This window comes from Macrotis lagotis, chromosome 1 (genome assembly GCF_037893015.1).
Source record: "Macrotis lagotis isolate mMagLag1 chromosome 1, bilby.v1.9.chrom.fasta, whole genome shotgun sequence".
NCBI lineage: Eukaryota > Metazoa > Chordata > Mammalia > Peramelemorphia > Peramelidae > Macrotis > Macrotis lagotis.
In genome coordinates this window covers 127939857-127957787 of record NC_133658.1, presented here as the reverse complement: position 1 = coordinate 127957787, position 17931 = coordinate 127939857, and the positions used below count along the sequence as shown (strand labels likewise).

Genomic DNA, 17931 nt, shown 5'->3' with positions numbered 1-17931 from the left:
GAGTTACCCACTTGTAGTTCCCCTAATTTGTCATAGTGTAGAAGTTGTTAGGCTCCCCAAACTTTGGAGAATCATCCTGGCCTGCCAAAATGTGTACAGATTGGGATATTTGGGGCAATTTCAATCCTAGGATATAAAGAGAATATATGTAAACATATGTAAAGCACTTTATAAAACTTTAAAGTGAGATTTATATATATATATATATATATATTATTGAAAACAACTTTGTGAGATAGTGTAGGTATATAATTAAACTTATTTTATAGCAGAAGAAACTAAGAGTCAAGGTTTGGAAGTTATTTATACAATGTCATACTGCTTTCCTGCTGAATGAAGTTGCTTTTCTTTTACTTACTCTTGAAGCCCCATTAAGTTCTTTTAGAACCAGATGCTATAAACCTGCAATTTGAAATACTTTCCAGGTCTTTTCCTTTAACTAAGTATTGAGGCAGTGTGAAGTTCTCTTGGTGAAAAAAAAATCTTCCCTTTAACCTTTGTTATCTATAAAATCATTTAAGTCTTGCTTTTGATAATTTTTTAGAGCTCTTCCAAAACTCTTTAAAGCACAAAGGGCAATCCAGAACAATATAGGCAGTGTGGGGTTCCTCTCAACCTATATAGATGGCACCAAAGAACAAGCCAACCTTTCTTCAGCCAGTTCCTCACAAAGCAAATTTTACTCAAATAGCTCCCAGAATCAATCAGAGCAGTTGCCTGCCTCAGCTCCTGCCTCTCAGCTTAAGTTTCTGTCAGCTTCTCAGTGCTGTGGATTGGCTAGTTCATCTCAGCTTCTCATCTTCCTTGGCTTGTATTTTCTGTCTTCTGGAAATACTTTCTCTTTTGGACTTCATTGAGTCGTCACTGTCTTTTCAAGTAATTTCTCAAGCAGGGGCTTCCCATCTTTTGGTCTGGCTCTTGATGAGAAATATCAAATCAATGTTACTCTCATATATGACCCAAATAAGATATGTATGGTTTGTCATAGCACCCAAGTAGTTCTTTGATTCAGATTTTTTTCCCCAGTAATAAGCTCCAAAGTCCTGAAAACAGTGATATTCAAATGTAGACAATGAGAAATAGTGTGCTACAGACATCTCTATTATCAGTTAGTATTGTTGTCTCTGAGCTGCTTTAACTTAGGTTTGCAGTATTTTTTATCTTTGAGGCTGTTTTTCTCTGTGTTTCTTCATAGCCTACTTTTATCTGTTTCTTCACACAAATGTGACTTTCCTGCCTTTTTCAATAAATAAAATTGTCCAGTGTTGTATTCATACATTATTTCATCTGAACTTTACAACAAATCTTTGAGGTAGGGGCTCTTTTTTTAGCTGATTTTTTTTTAACCATTGAGAGACTCAGAAAGGTAAAGAATCATAGTCACATAATTAGTGCGTGAGATGGTATCTGAACTGCAGTCTCAGTGGCTTCTTGCTTTCTTTCTACTTTATAGGAATCTACTTTCATTATTATGGAAAATGAAGATGTATAAGAGGATAAAAACTATTTACAGTTTAGGCAATTATAGGTCCAACACCATTTAGAATTAGCAGTTTCCACAAAGAACAGAAGAGGTGGAAAGTAATCTTAAAGTGAAGATAACTAGTAGTTGAAGAAACTAGGAAAATGTCTCCTTTGGAAGGTGGTATTTGAGATGAATCTGGAAGGAAGCCAGGGAAGCTAGGCAGCAGAGATGAGAACAGAGAGCTTTCTAGAAATGGGAGAAGCCAGAGGGCAATCTCACATGGGTATCCAAACAATGTTGTCATGCTACAGGTTATTCTTCACTACCCCTGCAGAGCTGTATTGTCTTCTCTTTTAAAAGGCACCTAGATATAATTGCTACCATTTTGCAGAGGAGTGGGTAGAAGGGAGAGAATTTAAAACTTAAAAAACAATGTTATGAGCAATCAAACATATAAAATGTACATAGAAATATCAGCTTTGGTTCAGCAGTCAACAAAGGGACTCTGTCATCAGAGTATAGACTCTAACATTGCCTAAAGTAGGCTCCAAAGCTTCAGTCTAAAGACCAAGAACAATATAGAAGAGTCACAACCTAGGCCAATGTAAGGAATTCTCAAAGCAGTGAATTTAGGGATCACTCCAATACTGAAGTTAAGTAAAGTAAATGAGAAGGATGTTCACTTGTTGAGTTCATTGCAGGAAGGATGGCTGTTCAAGGTATGGGTTGGATTGTATGGTCTCTGAAGATCCTTCTTTGAGATTCTGGATGGAGCAAGGTTTGCCATGCATTTCATCTCAATGGCAGTTTGAAGGACACGGAGGGCTGCCACAAGGGAAACAGCCTAGATTATGTCAAAAACTGGACAGGATGAGCAAGAGTGAAAAATTAGGATGAAATGATGTAATAGGTTGAGAGACAGGGCAGCTTTTGTTTAGTCCTTCCCCCTTTTCTTCTTCATGAAGTTCATTCTGGGAAGAGTTTTCCGGTCCCTACATTTCATTCTGTGCCTTCTATATGGCCTTTGCCCCTGCTATCACTTTGGCTATCTCAAGCAGATCTTGGCACAGAAGAAGATGAACCAGATAGAGCCTAGAGAGTTGCTCTGGCAGAAAGATTTAGAGCAGTGTTGGGTTAAGGACTTGTGCTGGCAAGACAAATCAACCCTTACCATTTAAGATCGGTGAAATGGAAGGCACATCAGGAAGTTGTGACCAGAGCAAGATTGAATTGGTCCAGGAACTGCTGCAGAACTGGAGTTTCTGATAAAGTCAGGAAGGAGAACAATCCCAATCTCTGGGGCTTCCTCATTTTCTCCAGCTGTCCAGAGTCAATCTCATAGAGCAGAAGTTCATGGAGTTGGAGCTGGAAGGAATCTGAAAGATTGTCTGTCCAGAGCTACCACTTTTTTCAGATCCCATCTCATTCAGGCTTATACAGAGGCTACTCACAGACCATCTCATCATTGACTGGCGCATGAGTTTTAACCTGTTCTGCTTTTGACCTAGGATGGTTTGCCTTGCAGTGGGGTGTATTGGAGTCCTCCTCTAATCCTGTAGAGCCATTGTTAAATTTCCAGAGTGAGTATTTATACTCAAAAATTGGCAGACCCTTAAGCTAGGACCTAATTTATTGTTTTGTTGCTTGTTACCAGAAGGGAAAAACTCTAATCTTTGTAGAATCAAATTAAAAATGATTGGGAAATGCTTAACAAAAGAAATTTTAAAATGCAATGCAACATATAATTGTGTCTTACTTTTTAATGACCCTGTGGACCATAGATTTTCTTGGTAAAGATACTGGAGTAGTTTGCCAATTCTTCTCTAGGGGATTAAGACAAAATGACGTAAAATGATTTGCCCAGGGTACCACAATTAGTTGAGAATCTGATGCCAAATTTGAACTGAGGTCATCCTGACTCCAGATCTAGGGTTCTTTCTACTGAACTGCCTAACTGCTTCCTCAGTGCAACATAACATTGTGTTTTTCTAAGTCCATTTATTTTCTAAGTCACAGAGATCTATTTCTATTTAAGTTAGACACTGGTTTAGATCAGAGAGATCAAACATGCCCTTCAAAACTCCTTAGTGCAAGGAGAACTAGATTAAAATGCAACTGGGAAATATTTAAAAAAATAAGTAAAAATATAAAGAACATAGATAATGTTAATATATGATTTTCCAGTCAACTCTGGGCAGCAGGGATCCTTTCTAATTATCATTCTTTTTTTTGTTTGTTTTGTTGTATTTTGTTTTTTTCTAAGCAATGGGGTTAAATGACTTGACACCGCTAGTTAAGTATCAAGTGTCCCAGACTGAATTTCAACTCAGGTTTTCCTGACTCCAGAGCTGATGCTCTGTCCCCTGTGCCACCTATCTGTCCCTCCTTTATAATTATCTGAGTTTAACAGCACTTACCTAGACCTGAAAAAGTGATGGAAAAATGTTAATCATGCAGATTAAATTTAAAATATAACCTTTTTTTAGCAAGTTTTAAAATATTTACCAGTTTACCACTGGATTTGGGCAACTTGTACTCTGCACTCCCAACTCCAGAGGCTCATCACCTTAGTGATGAATTTAGCACAGACAGCTGATCTGCATAGTCTACCGAAGCTCAAGAGATCTACCAGCCTCAGCTTTGCAGTAACTGCAAATTACAGAAGTATGTCATTTTATTCAGTAAGGGATTCTTTTTTTTTTTTTAGTTTTTTTGCAAGGCAATGGGGTTAAGTGGCTTGCCCAAGGCCACACAGCTAGGTAATTATCAAGTGTCTATGGCTGGATTTGAACTCAGATTCTCCTGACTCCAGGGCCTGTGCTCTATCCACTGCCCCACCTAGCTGCCCCTCAGTAAGGGATTCTTAACCTTTCTTGTATCACAGTCACTTTGGATGGTCTGGTGAAACCTATGGATTTTTTCTCAGAATGTTTTTGAATGCATAAAATAAAATACACAGGATCACAAAGGAAACAATCATGTTGAAATAGTTATTAAAAAATTATAAATCTCTTATTGTCCAATATTATTATTTTATAGAGAAAAAAACTAATGTCCACTAAAGTTAAATGACTTGTCCAAGTTCATACAAGCAGTAATCATCAGATTTGTGAACTTGAATTCTAGTTTTTTCTGACTCCAGAGGCAATACAATTTCTTTTTTTAATAATTTTTTTCAATTATATGTAAAAATAATTTTAAACATTCAATCTTTAAAATTTTGAGTTCCAAAGGCAGTGCTATTTTTAAATCTAAATGAATCCCAAACTCAAAATTCTTTCCTTTATTCCTCTTCTCCCTTGTCCCCTCTTCCCCATCTATAAATAGAGAGTAGTTTAGGATTGGTAGATCAATTTATATAATTATTTTATAATTTTATTGATTGTAGCCAGAAGGGGAAAACTCTAATCTTTGTAGAACCAAATTAAAGCGTGATTGGGAAATGCTGAGCAAAAGAAATTTTAAAATACAATGTAAAAGGGGCGGCTAGGTGGCATAGTAGATAAAGCACTGGCCCTGGAGTCAGGAGTACCTGGATTCAAATCTGGTCTCAGACACTTAATAATTACCTTGGGCAAGCCACTTAACCCCATTGCCTTGAAAAATCTAAAAAAAAATACAATGCAACATATTATTAATGTTGTCATTCAATTGTCTTAACTCCTATGAACCTGTGGACCATGTTGTCCATGACAGCAATCATGGTTTCCATGAAACTTTCTTTATAGTATTTTAATAAATCATGTAGCTGCTAAACAGTCTGGATCTCACCTACATGGTTAGGCAACAAGAACAAATTTCTTAAATTTCCTTCTATAGAAATAATCAGAGATTTCAAATAATCATAATAGTTTAGAATTACTATATATTCCATTTTCATGCTTTTAGAAATATATTGAATTAGGGGGAAACACCCTGAGAAACCTGGTGTGATGGGAGAGGGTCCCAGTCTGAAAATTTGTGGCCATTTGTCTTTTAGAATACTACAACCTCTAAGAAAACCCGTTTCCTAGAAGTTCACAAAATACTGATAAAAACCAGTGTAGGTGGCTTGAAGGTAGTGCCACCTGGTGGTCAAAATATGTAATATGCTCCCTATCTGCTCAACTTATTAAGAGGTATTCATTTATTTTGTAGATAGGGGAAAGCAGGTATAAGCCCTTTGTGGATAGATAGCTATTTCAAACAGACCCCCAAGGACACCTCCCCACAGGATACTTAAGCATCATGAATTATCATATATGATTTTGTGGACAATCAGAGATATAGAAGCTAGAATAAATCAATTAATTAATCAACAAGTATTTATTAATTGTATATTATGTTCCACTAAAAATTTTTAAAAAATGAAATAGTTCCTGTCTCCAGGAAATTTATATTTCATCAGAGAGACAATTAGTGCAAAAATTAGCATATTTAAAAAGTATACACAGAATAAAGACCAGGTGAATTTTTTGTTGGGGAGAGGATGTTAGTACCTGGGAAGATAAAGAAAGGTTTCACATAGAAAGTGGTATTTGGACAGTTTTGAAGCAAACAAAAAATTCAAAGAGATAGGAAGTGCCAAGTTTTCAGTCAAGAAAGGGTATGGAGATGGAAGATGTAGCATCATGTGTGAGGAACAGAAAGATTAGTTTGGTCATATTGTAGAGAATAGCAACTATTAGTAATTTTTTAAACATAGAGTGCTATAATTTGTTTTAAACATAGAGTGATATAATTTAGGACTCTAAGGCCCAGAAGTTCTAAGTTCAGCCTCAATGACTAAGTCTCCAGTTTAGAAAATTTCTAACATATTAGCCTAACTCTATATTTATATCTTACTCTAGTTATCCCTCAGTCTCTTTGGAGTTGAGGTAAAATTTACTAGAAACATTATCATTACCAAAAACCAGATTATAGTGAACGTGAGACAGAGACTGGGATGAGAAGATGGAGAATGAGTCTAACCCATTCTTGGATCTTCTCCCAGTCTGAGTCTTCTATTCCCAGCTTGTAGAGCTGATGATTCTCCTAGAATGATGTCCCCCTCTCTTTGCTCCTTGGGTGTTGGCTAGTTTGCCAACCTCTTGAACACAGACCCTCAGAATCTTTTCCTCTGAGAACTTAAATCACTTCTTCCTTTTATGCAAATTTCTTAGGACACAATTCCATCTTTCATACAATGGCTTTGATTGATTCAGCTAGATACCTAACTAAGGACATCACTTCAAATAGGCGGGAAAATCTAATGGAGCCTACCATTACAAATGTATAACCTTGGAAATGTAAGTTATCATCAAGTAGTGAAGGTCTTTAAAAGTCAAACTAAGTAGCTTAAATTTTATTCCAGAGCCAATTGTTTATTGAATGAGGGACTGGCATGATTAGACCTTTACTTTAGGAAGATCATTGTGGAAGCTGTGTGTAGGATGGATTGGCAAATTAGAAATTCCTTCAGTTCTTCAGACAAGAGGTGATGCAGGTATAAACTTGGACTTTGACCATGTGCCTAGAGAGAAATAATTTCTCCATAGATATTTTACAGTTTTCTTTTTTAAAAAAAAAATGATATACCCCATCCATTGAGCCAAAAAAATTAATTACTGAAGCCCTGGATATCTACATGCAGAGTTTAGCAAAACAAATTCCCACATTGGCCACATCTAGCCTTCTTTTGAATTTTAAGGTCATCACTCTCAGAGGCTCAGGATGGTTAAGTGATTTCATGGGAAAATAGAATAAATATCCTAGACCTGGAAGGGACTTCAGAGGTCATCTTGTTCAACCATTTTAGAGATAAGAAGATTGAGACCCAGGAAGGTAAGTGGTCTGCCAATCACTCAAGAATTCAATATCAAAAGCAATGCATGGGTCTTCAAGGGGTTAGAGTACAGCTCTGGATTCAGGATGATGAGTGACCTTGGGCAAGTCACTTAACCCTGATTGACTTACATCTAATCATCCTGATTTATATCTGGTCACAGTTCCTGACTGTGGAGGAGAAAGTGAGTCTGGTGACTTATCATAGCCCTCCCCTCTAATCCAATTCAATTGCTTATTATAACATTACCCTGAAATCTTGGTTTTCTTGGAGAATGAAGTACAAATATCACTTGGGTCTTAGGTTCTCTGCCTCCAGAGCTTTTTTCAAGGGACCAGATCTTTGTGGCTTAAAATTATCTTCTCCCTTTTAAAGGGAGAGGAGACAATAAGTTTACCATTGGTCCCTGAGTTGGTGCAAAGTTTGAAAAACAAGTAAGATATTTCATCCAGTGCCTAGAAGAACTAAGATATAGTAATAAAAAAGAGTTCATCACAAGTGACCTAAGTAGAATATTAGTGTCCCAGGCAGAGAGCTTCTGAGTTCTCCCTGAGAATTTCAGCATCCAGAGGAAGATGGGAGCTTAGAGGTCAGAGTTCAAACCTTTCATTTACTTGTTAGCAGTGAGACCAATGACACAACCCCAGATCTTTGAGCCTTGATGCCATCTAGTCTCAGAACTCAAGACACCAGTTCCAGCTAAAAAGTTCACCTTCTGCAAGAGCCTTTCCTGCTTCTCTTTTCTTTGTAGTGTCTTCCCTTGGGGATTATTTCCAATTTATATTTAACTTCATATAATATACATTCCCAGGTTTCTGTGTTTAATTTTACATGTATATATATATATATATATATATGTGTATGTATGTATATGCTCACATATATATTTATACATTTATGTATGTATACTTTTTGGTATTCCATAAGGTAAGAGAACCAGACTAGGGGTTGAGATCCAATTATGACTTAATCTATCAGGTAGGAGGTTAAGAACCTTCTATGAGTCAGTCATTATACTAGGTACAGGGAAACAAAGACAAATAGGAAACATTTTCCAGCTATGTGATCTTGGACAATTCATTTTATTGCTGAGCTTTAGTCTGAGTATCTATAAAATGTGCACAATGGGGTTTAATATAGATATAGATGTTTGACATAGATGTTTGACTAAGAGAACTGGGACTTTTTTTAAGTCCAAATTGAATTTAGAGGGTCATAGATTTAGAACTGGAAGAGATCTCAGAGACCATCTGCTCCAACTCCCTTATTGTGTAGATGAAGGAACTGAATGAAGCACAGGGAAATTCAGTGATTTACCTAGATCCTACAGGTAAGTGTGAGAAGGAGGGGTTGAATTCATGAGTTCTATCTTGTGGACCAGAGCACTCTCCACTGTATCACTTCATATCTGTTTTTTCGACCTCTCCAATTCAGTTATGGAAGGGTGGAAGGCTCATTCCTGCTTATTATCCCGCATATTTCTGATCCTTAATCTCTGGCTTTGGAGTCAAGAAGACCAGAGTTCAAATCTGCTTGTAAAGCTTATACATGTGAGAGCTTGACCAAATCTCTTAGTCTTTTCTTAACTTAACTTGACTGACACAGTATAATGGACTGGGCTTGAAGGCAGGAAAACCTAGTCAAAATCTGCCTTTCACATGAGCTATATGACCATGGGTAATACATTTAATGTCTCTGCATCTCAATCTTCTCCACAGAGTTGGCAGATCTTGAACTGACAGAGTTCAGAAGTCATCAAATCCAATTTCTCTCTTTTTTTAAATGAGTAAACTGAGATCTAGGAAGATGAAGTGCATATCCAGGAAAAGTTGCTTGAAGTCAAACAGATAGGAAGTATCAGAGGCAGATTCTCTCAGACTGGTTGACTACCCATATGACCACTCCACTTGAACTAATCCTATTGAGTCACCCAACAAAAGGATTAAGGGATTTGCCAAAAGTGTTACAAGAGACAAAAGTGGCACTTGAATCCAGATCTTTGTGGTGGAGAGAATTTCCACACCAGGAGCACCTTGTACTAATCAAATCACAAATACTTTGCGCATTCAAGTCTCTTCTTCACAAAGGTTCTCAAAACAACTACCTTGTTGCTATGTACAGAGTAGACCCTTAACAAATGCTCTTTGAATGTCAAATGAATGAATAGATGAATTTCTTGAAAGGGACATTAAGATAACTTGACATTATAACATCATTAAGCTGTCTGGTCTCCCATAGGATGCACTGAATCTTACAAAATATCGGCCAATCCAAGCATGGATTTCCCTCTAAAACATCCTGAAAATTGTTGCAAATTCTATGATTTGCAAAAAAAAAAAACAAAAAACAACAGCAACATCTGAAGGCAGAATGGCAATATTTGGCATCTATTTGAAAGAATGAATGAATCAAAACCATGCATTATTGCAGTGAAAATTTGTCAGCTCACAAGGGCTCTCAGACTGGTTCTAGCACACCTTAATCTGCCTGCCACTGTGCTAAATTCAGAGGATATAAATATAAACAAGTAAAATAATCCCTGTCCTGAAAGAATTAACAGTCTAATTAGGTAAAGCAAGGAGAAATGAAAGCAAGCAGGGATGGAAATGACTGAAAATAGGAAGTCTGGTTCTGGTCAAGTAAGGGTAAAAACTGATCTATTGGGACCCAGAGATAGAATTCAGGTAACAGTGGGAAGGGAATGAGGATGATAGCCAGAGTATAGATGGCATAATTTGGAACTGGGCTTTTGAAAAATGTGGGATAAAAGGAAATTAAAGCTTAAGGATAATGTCAATGTTGCACACCAAAGTGATTGGAGTCTGTTTAGCAGAGACAGAATTTAAAGTTAGATATTGTTATTCCAAACCTAAGTGTCTTCTACATCACCATGCTTCCAACTTCTACTTCCTCCTGCTCCCCCATCTTAGTGTATATATATTGTCCCACAATAAATTTAATTATCTCATACACCCACACCTAATCATTAAACTGGTAACCTCTATCCAGAATTTAACTCATATTAAAACAAAAATTACTCCAAGCATGAGTATTTCCTGAAAATGTCAAAGAAGACCAGGATAAGAACTGACTTCTAACAGTTAACAGGCAAAAAAATGTTCATATGCCATCACAATTCATAAGAAGCAAGGTGGGAGAAAAGTAGATGGGAAGGAGGTGGTGGGGTGGTAGAGAGAGTCATAGGAATGAAAGTCCTCACCTTTGACTGGTTAGGAAACAGAGTTGTACAGGTGGTTGCCTTGGAAACAGTATTCTGTTTATAGAGCCAGCTTCATTTGTTCACCATTACAATGATGCCAGGAAACCAATGGATGGAAATAACTCAGGATCTGGAGAGGGAGGACTTGATGGCTACTCTCAGGAGGTATAGGGGTTGCCATAAAAAAGGTTCCTTGGGACTTGTCTGCTTTAATTGGGTGGGTTTCTTCCTAAAAGTTGGGGTTTAAAGAAGTTTACCATCATCATGGTAGTTTACTACCATAAAGGAACTGCAACAATATCAAGAGATGTAAATGAAAAAGATCTGACTTTTTTCTTCCCTCTCTTCTTCCAAATCTTCTGAGCAATAGAAACAAGAGTCTCCCTGAGCTTTTTAGATTGACTTCCTCTGGTTCCATTTTTGTCTGTGGCCCTTACCTATCTCACAACTTGACTGGTAGTGGTGACAGCATAATTAAGGATGCAGAACATAATGAGGAGGAGGGTAGATGGTCAACTATTTCAACAAGAGTGTAAGGTACAGAAGCAAGAGCTATCTAGATTTAGGGGGGAAAATATCTGGAGTTCTTAGTAGAGGAGAATTATGAATGTCTTGGCCAAAAACCTGGTAGGTGAATGCAGAAAAAAATCAAAGAGAGGTAGCTTCAGTTATTCTATTGCTATGCCTCTAGTTAATCTCTTGCAATATCCTTATTAGACTCAGTCTCTACACAAGCCACCAAGGACAAAGCTGTGGGTAGGGAAAAAGTTGCTAATCTTAAGGAAGAACAAAGATATTGAAGTTTCATCTTTTAGAAAAATAACCTGAGGGTAGTTAAGATGGTACAGTGGAGAGAGCACTAGTTCTGGAGTCAGGAAGACCTGAGTTCAAATTCAACCTCATATTCATATAAATTGTGTGACCTTGGGCAAGTCGTTTAACCTTGATTACCTCCCCTAATAAACTACTTATCTCCTTTAGCTAAGAAGTATTTGTAGATGTATTGCACTAGATAGTAATCTTAGAACAGATATTCTTTGTTTTTTTAATGTTTTGCCTTGATTTTGTTTTTGATGATGTGGCATTTTAAAATTTCTGGCTGGGTTTTTAAATGCTGACTTTTTTTTTTAAACAAGGCAATGAGTTAAGTGATTTGCCCAAGGTCACATAGGTAATTATTTGATTTGAATTCAAGTCCTTCAGGGCCAGTGCTCTACATGCTGACATTTTAAAACATGGTACAAGAGAAAAAAATCATTAAGTTTGGAATCAGAAGACTTAGGATTCAAACCCCAGTTCTGTCATTTAGTAATTGTGTAACTGTAAGCAAATTTCATAAACTCTCAGGCCTCAGTTTACTGATCTGAAAAAATGAATGAATTGTGCTAAATAACCTTTGAGGTCCCTTACAAATCTAAATCTAAGGAAAAAAATGATTTAGCAGACTAGATTTCTTTGTCCAACCCCTTCATTTTCCAGATGGAAAAACTGAAACCCAGAACGTTAAGTGGCTTACACATATATAAAAGTCTAAGGCAAATATGAAAAAATGCTCTAAATCATTAATTATTAGAGAAATGCAAATTAAAGCTTCTCTGAGGTATCACCTCACACCTCTCAGATTGGCCAATATGACCAGAAAGGATAATGATCATTGTTGGAAGGGATGGGAAATCTGGGACACTATTATGCTGTTGGGGGAGCTGTGAACTCATCCAACCTTTCTGGTGAGCTATTTGGAACTACCCCTAAAGGGCAACAAAAATGTGCATACCCTTTGACCCAGCAATACCACTACTGGGTCTATATCCTGAAGAGATGAAGAAAAAGGGTAAAAATATCACTTGTACAAAAATATTTATAGCAGCCCTGTTTGTGGTGGCAAAGAATTGGAAATCAAGTAAATGTCCTTCAATTGGGGAATGGTTTGGCAAACTGTGGTATATGTATGTCATGGAACACTATTGTTCTATTAGAAACAAGGAGGGACGGGAATTCAGGGAAGCCTGGAGGGATTTGCATGAACTGATGCTGAGTGAGATGAGCAGAACCAGAAAAAACATTGTACATCCTAACAGCAACAGGGGGGCGAGGATCAACCTTGATGGACTTATTCATTCCATCAGTGCAACAATCAGGGACAATTTGGGGCTGTTTGCAATGGAGAATACCATCTGTATCCAGAGAAAGAATTGTGGAATTTGAACAAAAACCGAGGACTATTAACTTTAATTTAGGGGAAAAAACCTGCTATCTTATTGTCTGATCTTACTATCTTATATTTTATGTTTCTTCCTTAAGGATATGATTTCTCTCTCATCACATTCAATTTGGATCAATGTATACCATGGAAACAACATAAAGACTGGGAAATTGCCTTCTGTGGAGGGGTGGGGGAGGGAAGTAAGATTAGGGAGAAAATTGTAAAACTCAATATCTTTAATAAAAATTAATTTTAAAAAAGTCTAAGGCAAGATTTGAATCTAGGTTGCCTGACTCCAAAGCCTACTTTCTTTTGGCAGTATCATATTTTAAGAAACACATATAAGATGGAATATGATCAAATGAATGCAACCAGGATGGTTATAAAAAGATAAATTGAAGGAACTGGAGACAGAACTTTTTCTAGGGCAGTGTGATCAAAACCATGTCCTAGGACACAGAAAATTAGAGGGTGATAACCTGCATTTGACCATGTTCTGAAAGTAGAAACAACTGAACTCAGCACCTAATTAGCAAGAATAATTAACTAAAATAAGGAGCCCTTAGTGGTAGCCTTTCTCCCCTGTTGGCCATAACCCAGCTAAGTTCTTCCCCAGCATGTCTTTGCTTCACTATCACTTCCAGAAATGTTCTGCCCTGAGACATTCTCCTAGGTCACCTAAAATTCAACTTCCATCAAGGCTAGTGTCCAAAGTCTTTCTGTCTCTTTCCCATTAGACCTTTTCCTCTAGGTCCAAGATTCCATTTAGGTCTTCATTATTCCCCAACCCTATCCCCAAATCCTATTGCATTTGCATTAAGAAGATGGTCTGAAGGTATCTTGTGGGCTGTTGCCCAGGTAATATTGTGATGCTTTTCCTGGGAAGTAGAATTAGTAGCTGTGGCTTTCATATGGGATTTTTAACCTGGAAAGGGGGGGGGAAGGCTTTGGAAGAAGTGTTGGAAGAGATGAATAGGGAGGGAGAATGATTGATACTGTTATTATTTTCAAGTATTGGAAGGGCTCTTATATGGAAAAAAGAGTCTCCATTTGGCTCTAGAGAACTGGCACAAGGGTAAAGTTTCAAAGAGGCTTCAGGTCCAACATATGGAAAAAAAACTTTCAGCAATTAGAGCTATTCATGAATCCAACAGACTACAGAAATGTAAGCTTTGTGCCCCATTCTTCTATACCCTTTCAGGGAAAAGATGGATGAATTCCTTCATTTTAGACCTTTTCATCTTGCACTACTTTCATCTTCTGGTGCTCAAAGAAGATTGACTCCTTCCCTGCTCATGCCTCCTAGTACTACTCTATGCAACCTCTCTTAGAAAATCTTGACTCCTTCCCTGCTCATGCTCTCTAGTACTCTATGCATCTTCCCTCAAATCTCAAATAAAGCAAAAATTTATTAAAAGAAGGGGCAGCTAGGTGGCACAGTGGATAGAATACCGGCCCTGGAGTCAGGAGTACTTGAATTCAAATCTGGCCTCAGACACTTAATAATTACCTAGCTGTGTGGCCTTGGGCAAGCCACTTAACCTCATTTGCCTTGCAAAAACCTAAAAAAAAAAAGTTACAACACATAGGAAGGGATAGGTAAAGAGAGACCAATTCTACCCAATTTCTACATTCACAATTCTCTTCATCTTTCCCCTGCATCATTTCCCCCCAAAATTATTCAGGGTCCAGATTCTTCTGGGCCTTGCAGAATCCATTTGGAGATGAATGCATTACAGCAAGGACTTCATTGAGGCAGGGTTCAAGGAATGATTGGTTGGCACAGCTGGTTGGCATCCTGCAGAGGCTGGTCTCAGAGATATACAGCTAGAGAGACAAAACTCAAGGAAAAAATTGAGTAAGCAAAAACCAGAGATATTGTAACAGAGAAGGCTATTTAACAGAGGTCCAATAATTAGGAAAAAACTAGGTCTGTAAGGGGCAAGAATTATACTTTATGATCCTAAACCAGTATCAAAATACTTCTTTATAAGAACATGGGTTCCAATCTAACATAGATTCATTGACGGATGCCACATAAGTTGTAAACAAAAGCTCAAAAATAGTATAAATAAATGTACTTAAAAAAAGCATTTTAAAACTGCACATGTCCAAAAAGTAATTTGCAACAAAATTTTCTATTTTGCTTTGGCCATGTTTAGAATGAACAAAAATTCCAGTTGAAGAATGGATTTCTCTTTAAAGCAGTTAAAAATATGCCAAATAGGCATTATCCTGATCCACTGACTCACTCTCATATTTAATTATGATGCACCTGGAATGATCATGGCAATTTGCTATTACAGAGCAGAGAGGGACACGAGGACATGTTCCCTTACAAATCCTTTTCAGTGAACCAGGTGAGGGATTCCTTTAAGAGAATTCTACCCCAGTTGAGGCTTGGCCTTCTTTCAAAGGTCACTTACTCCACCTGCAGCACTTAACATCCAACCCAAAAGGCTAATGGCTTCATTGGCATATTGTCTTTATATTTTAACATACCTGATGTCAGGCAGAACAATTATTGATATGTGTAATATAGCAATTACTTAAAACCAGAGCTTCAGGCAGCTTGAGCACTAAGGAGAACCAAGAGTGTGCCAGGTAATTTGGTATAAGAGATCCAGGAGGGAAAAAAAATCATAATTCAATTGTTGTTCATGTACCTAAGGACAGTGCTGTAAATTAAATGCAATAAACGAATTGAGATGTAAAAACACAATAATCCTAATTCATATTTTTTATGAAATAAACCTTTTGCAATGAACCTATTTAGTTATTAACTCTGTTTAAAATAACTAAACATCTCCTTCTGGCTAGGAGATTGTCCATCATCTCCATACTTCTCACATAACAATTGACTAGAGATTGCCACAGAGAAATCTCAAATTATCATCATTATTTTATCTTCCTCTTGTTACATAGGTGCTTTTCCCTCAAAGCAAATAACTACAGTTTAGTCCCAGTTTACATATATAGCTAGAAACTTCTATACATAAACTTTTAACAACTAGCCATCCTCAAATTATTACTTTCAGAATTCTTTAAAACCAGTAGAACATCTTAGGTAACTTTAAATTTCTAACATGTTTTATTGATTCTAATACAATTAAACAATAGTAAAAGCAACCAGGCATTCAAGTCAATTAACAACATGAGTTATTAAATTTTTAAAAATAATATTTCCATCATTATTTTATGCATGAATCCATAGATGTATCCCAAAAGGGGTCATAATTTGTAATACTTCCCTTACCACCCCTTCAAAGCAATCACATGTTAATTCCAGGCTTTACCATTAAAGTATTCAAATAGCTTACATGTTCACAAGAGAATCAAACACTGTGAATATGATTTCTTTGAAGTTACAAAAGAATTTCACATAACTGATAAATACATCCTATTCATTAATAAGTTACTTAACAGAGAGGGACCACACAATTTGTATATTCAGTCAGAGCTGCCTGTACCATGAGAAATTCCATATTCTTGATATTTTAAAATTAAGAATACATTATTAATTTACATTGAACATAAGATTCTTATTTAAATATCTCATTCCCCTTAGAACAAAAGCAAAATGCTAGACAATTTATTTTCAAATAACATGTTAAGTAGATTTTACTTTAGTTATATATATATATATATATATATATATACGCACACACATATATTCACGTCCATAAACATGTGATGATAGATAAGAGACAAAGATTATTACAAACTTTCTTCCTTTACCAACAAAGGCCTTGTAAGATCATTGACAATGTATATCAATTTAATATCAAAACAAATCAAATTACAAAATTTAATATATTTCTTTCCCAAAAGAAACCAGTAAATGTTATATATGATTTGATATTCCCAAATTACTTGACATACAATTTATCCCAATTATATTTTCCTTCTTAATAATACATATAAATTTTTAAGACTTGTTACAGAACATTCAAAGGTGACTAAATTGCTCTCATTTAGCTCTCAGATAGTTTCTTTTTTTTTCTTCTTCTTCTTTTTTTTTTTAAACACAAGGTGGTGACCTTTTCCTATGAAAGACCTTCCCATCCTCTTTTCAAAGTCTCTTGAGGGCAGAAGTCTACATTTACTAAACCTTAAAGTCTCAATTAACTAAGTTGAATACAGCCTTCAATCAATAGTAGGTTAACAAAAACTTAGCTCACAGTTGAAATCATTTCACAAACTTTGTCACTTACAAACTTTCAAATGGTATAAGGGGATAGGCTCAGACATCAACTTCATTAATTACTTAAAATTAGACCCTTTCAAGCAATTAAATTCAAAACCCAAACTAAAAGCAGTAACATTTAACTCAGGTAACTATTTCAGATCTGAATTACACACACACACACACACACACACACACACACGAGTTTAGACACAGACAACTCTTTTGTATAAAGATTTTTTTCAAATTTACCAAAGTGAGACTGATACCCTGGCTGGTTCCAAATCTTAAAATACAGAAATATTTTCCCACCTCTCCAGACCAGTGGAGAGATGTGAAAACGTCCCATTGATGTTTAAATACATACATACATATGTTTATATATTTTTGAATGTACCAATTAAGACCAGTCAAAATAACTTTTAGAATCAATCAGAATTTCTTGAGGGATCTCTTATATATTCATTAAGATTTTGAAGTACCCAACCGTTAGTTAAAATTGAATGCATTCTTAAGTAACTTTATAAAGTTCAAATCCAGTTACTCTATTACAGAGATATTCGTTATTAGCACAGGCTTAATTAAAAGATGAAATCTGAATTTCCTAATCCCAGAAAAAGTTATCTTCTCCCCTCTTTTTTTCTTATTTGACCATGAGGCTTCTCTCTCAATCTGCCCATTTCCCCTTGCCCCTCCCAAGGGTGGGACTTTCTCAGCCCAGCTAAATGGGGCTTGGAATAGATAAACACCTGTAGCCTAAGGAAAAACATGGTCCCTACCCACAGTGGGGCTAAAACAAGTTTGGGGGGGATCTTACCCTTCCTGCAGTGAAGCATGCATTCTATCTGAGACCGAGTTTTGAAGTTCTAAAAAAGGAAGATTTCCTTTTCCCTCCCCCTGCAGAGGTGGGGGCCACAGGAATGAGAGAGCATTTCAAAGAAAAAGAGAGAAAGAGAGAGTACCACCCAAAGAATTTCCAAGAGGTCAGGTGTTTTGCTTTTGTCAAATCTAATTCCTTTTAAGGAGCAACCACACAGCTGGAGGTGGGAATCTT

The 17931-nt window shown here is 36.6% G+C and overlaps 1 protein-coding gene across 1 annotated transcript in view; it reads right to left on the bottom strand.

Annotated features, from left to right (window-relative positions):
- AAK1 (AP2 associated kinase 1) overlaps positions 1-10899 on the bottom strand; it is a 322133-nt gene extending 311234 nt beyond the window's left edge. The window contains exon 1 of the mRNA XM_074207796.1: positions 10489-10899. The gene's annotated coding sequence lies outside the window, so the exon portion shown is untranslated. The remainder of the gene's footprint in view (positions 1-10488) is intronic.
- Between the last annotated feature and the right edge of the window lie 7032 nt (positions 10900-17931).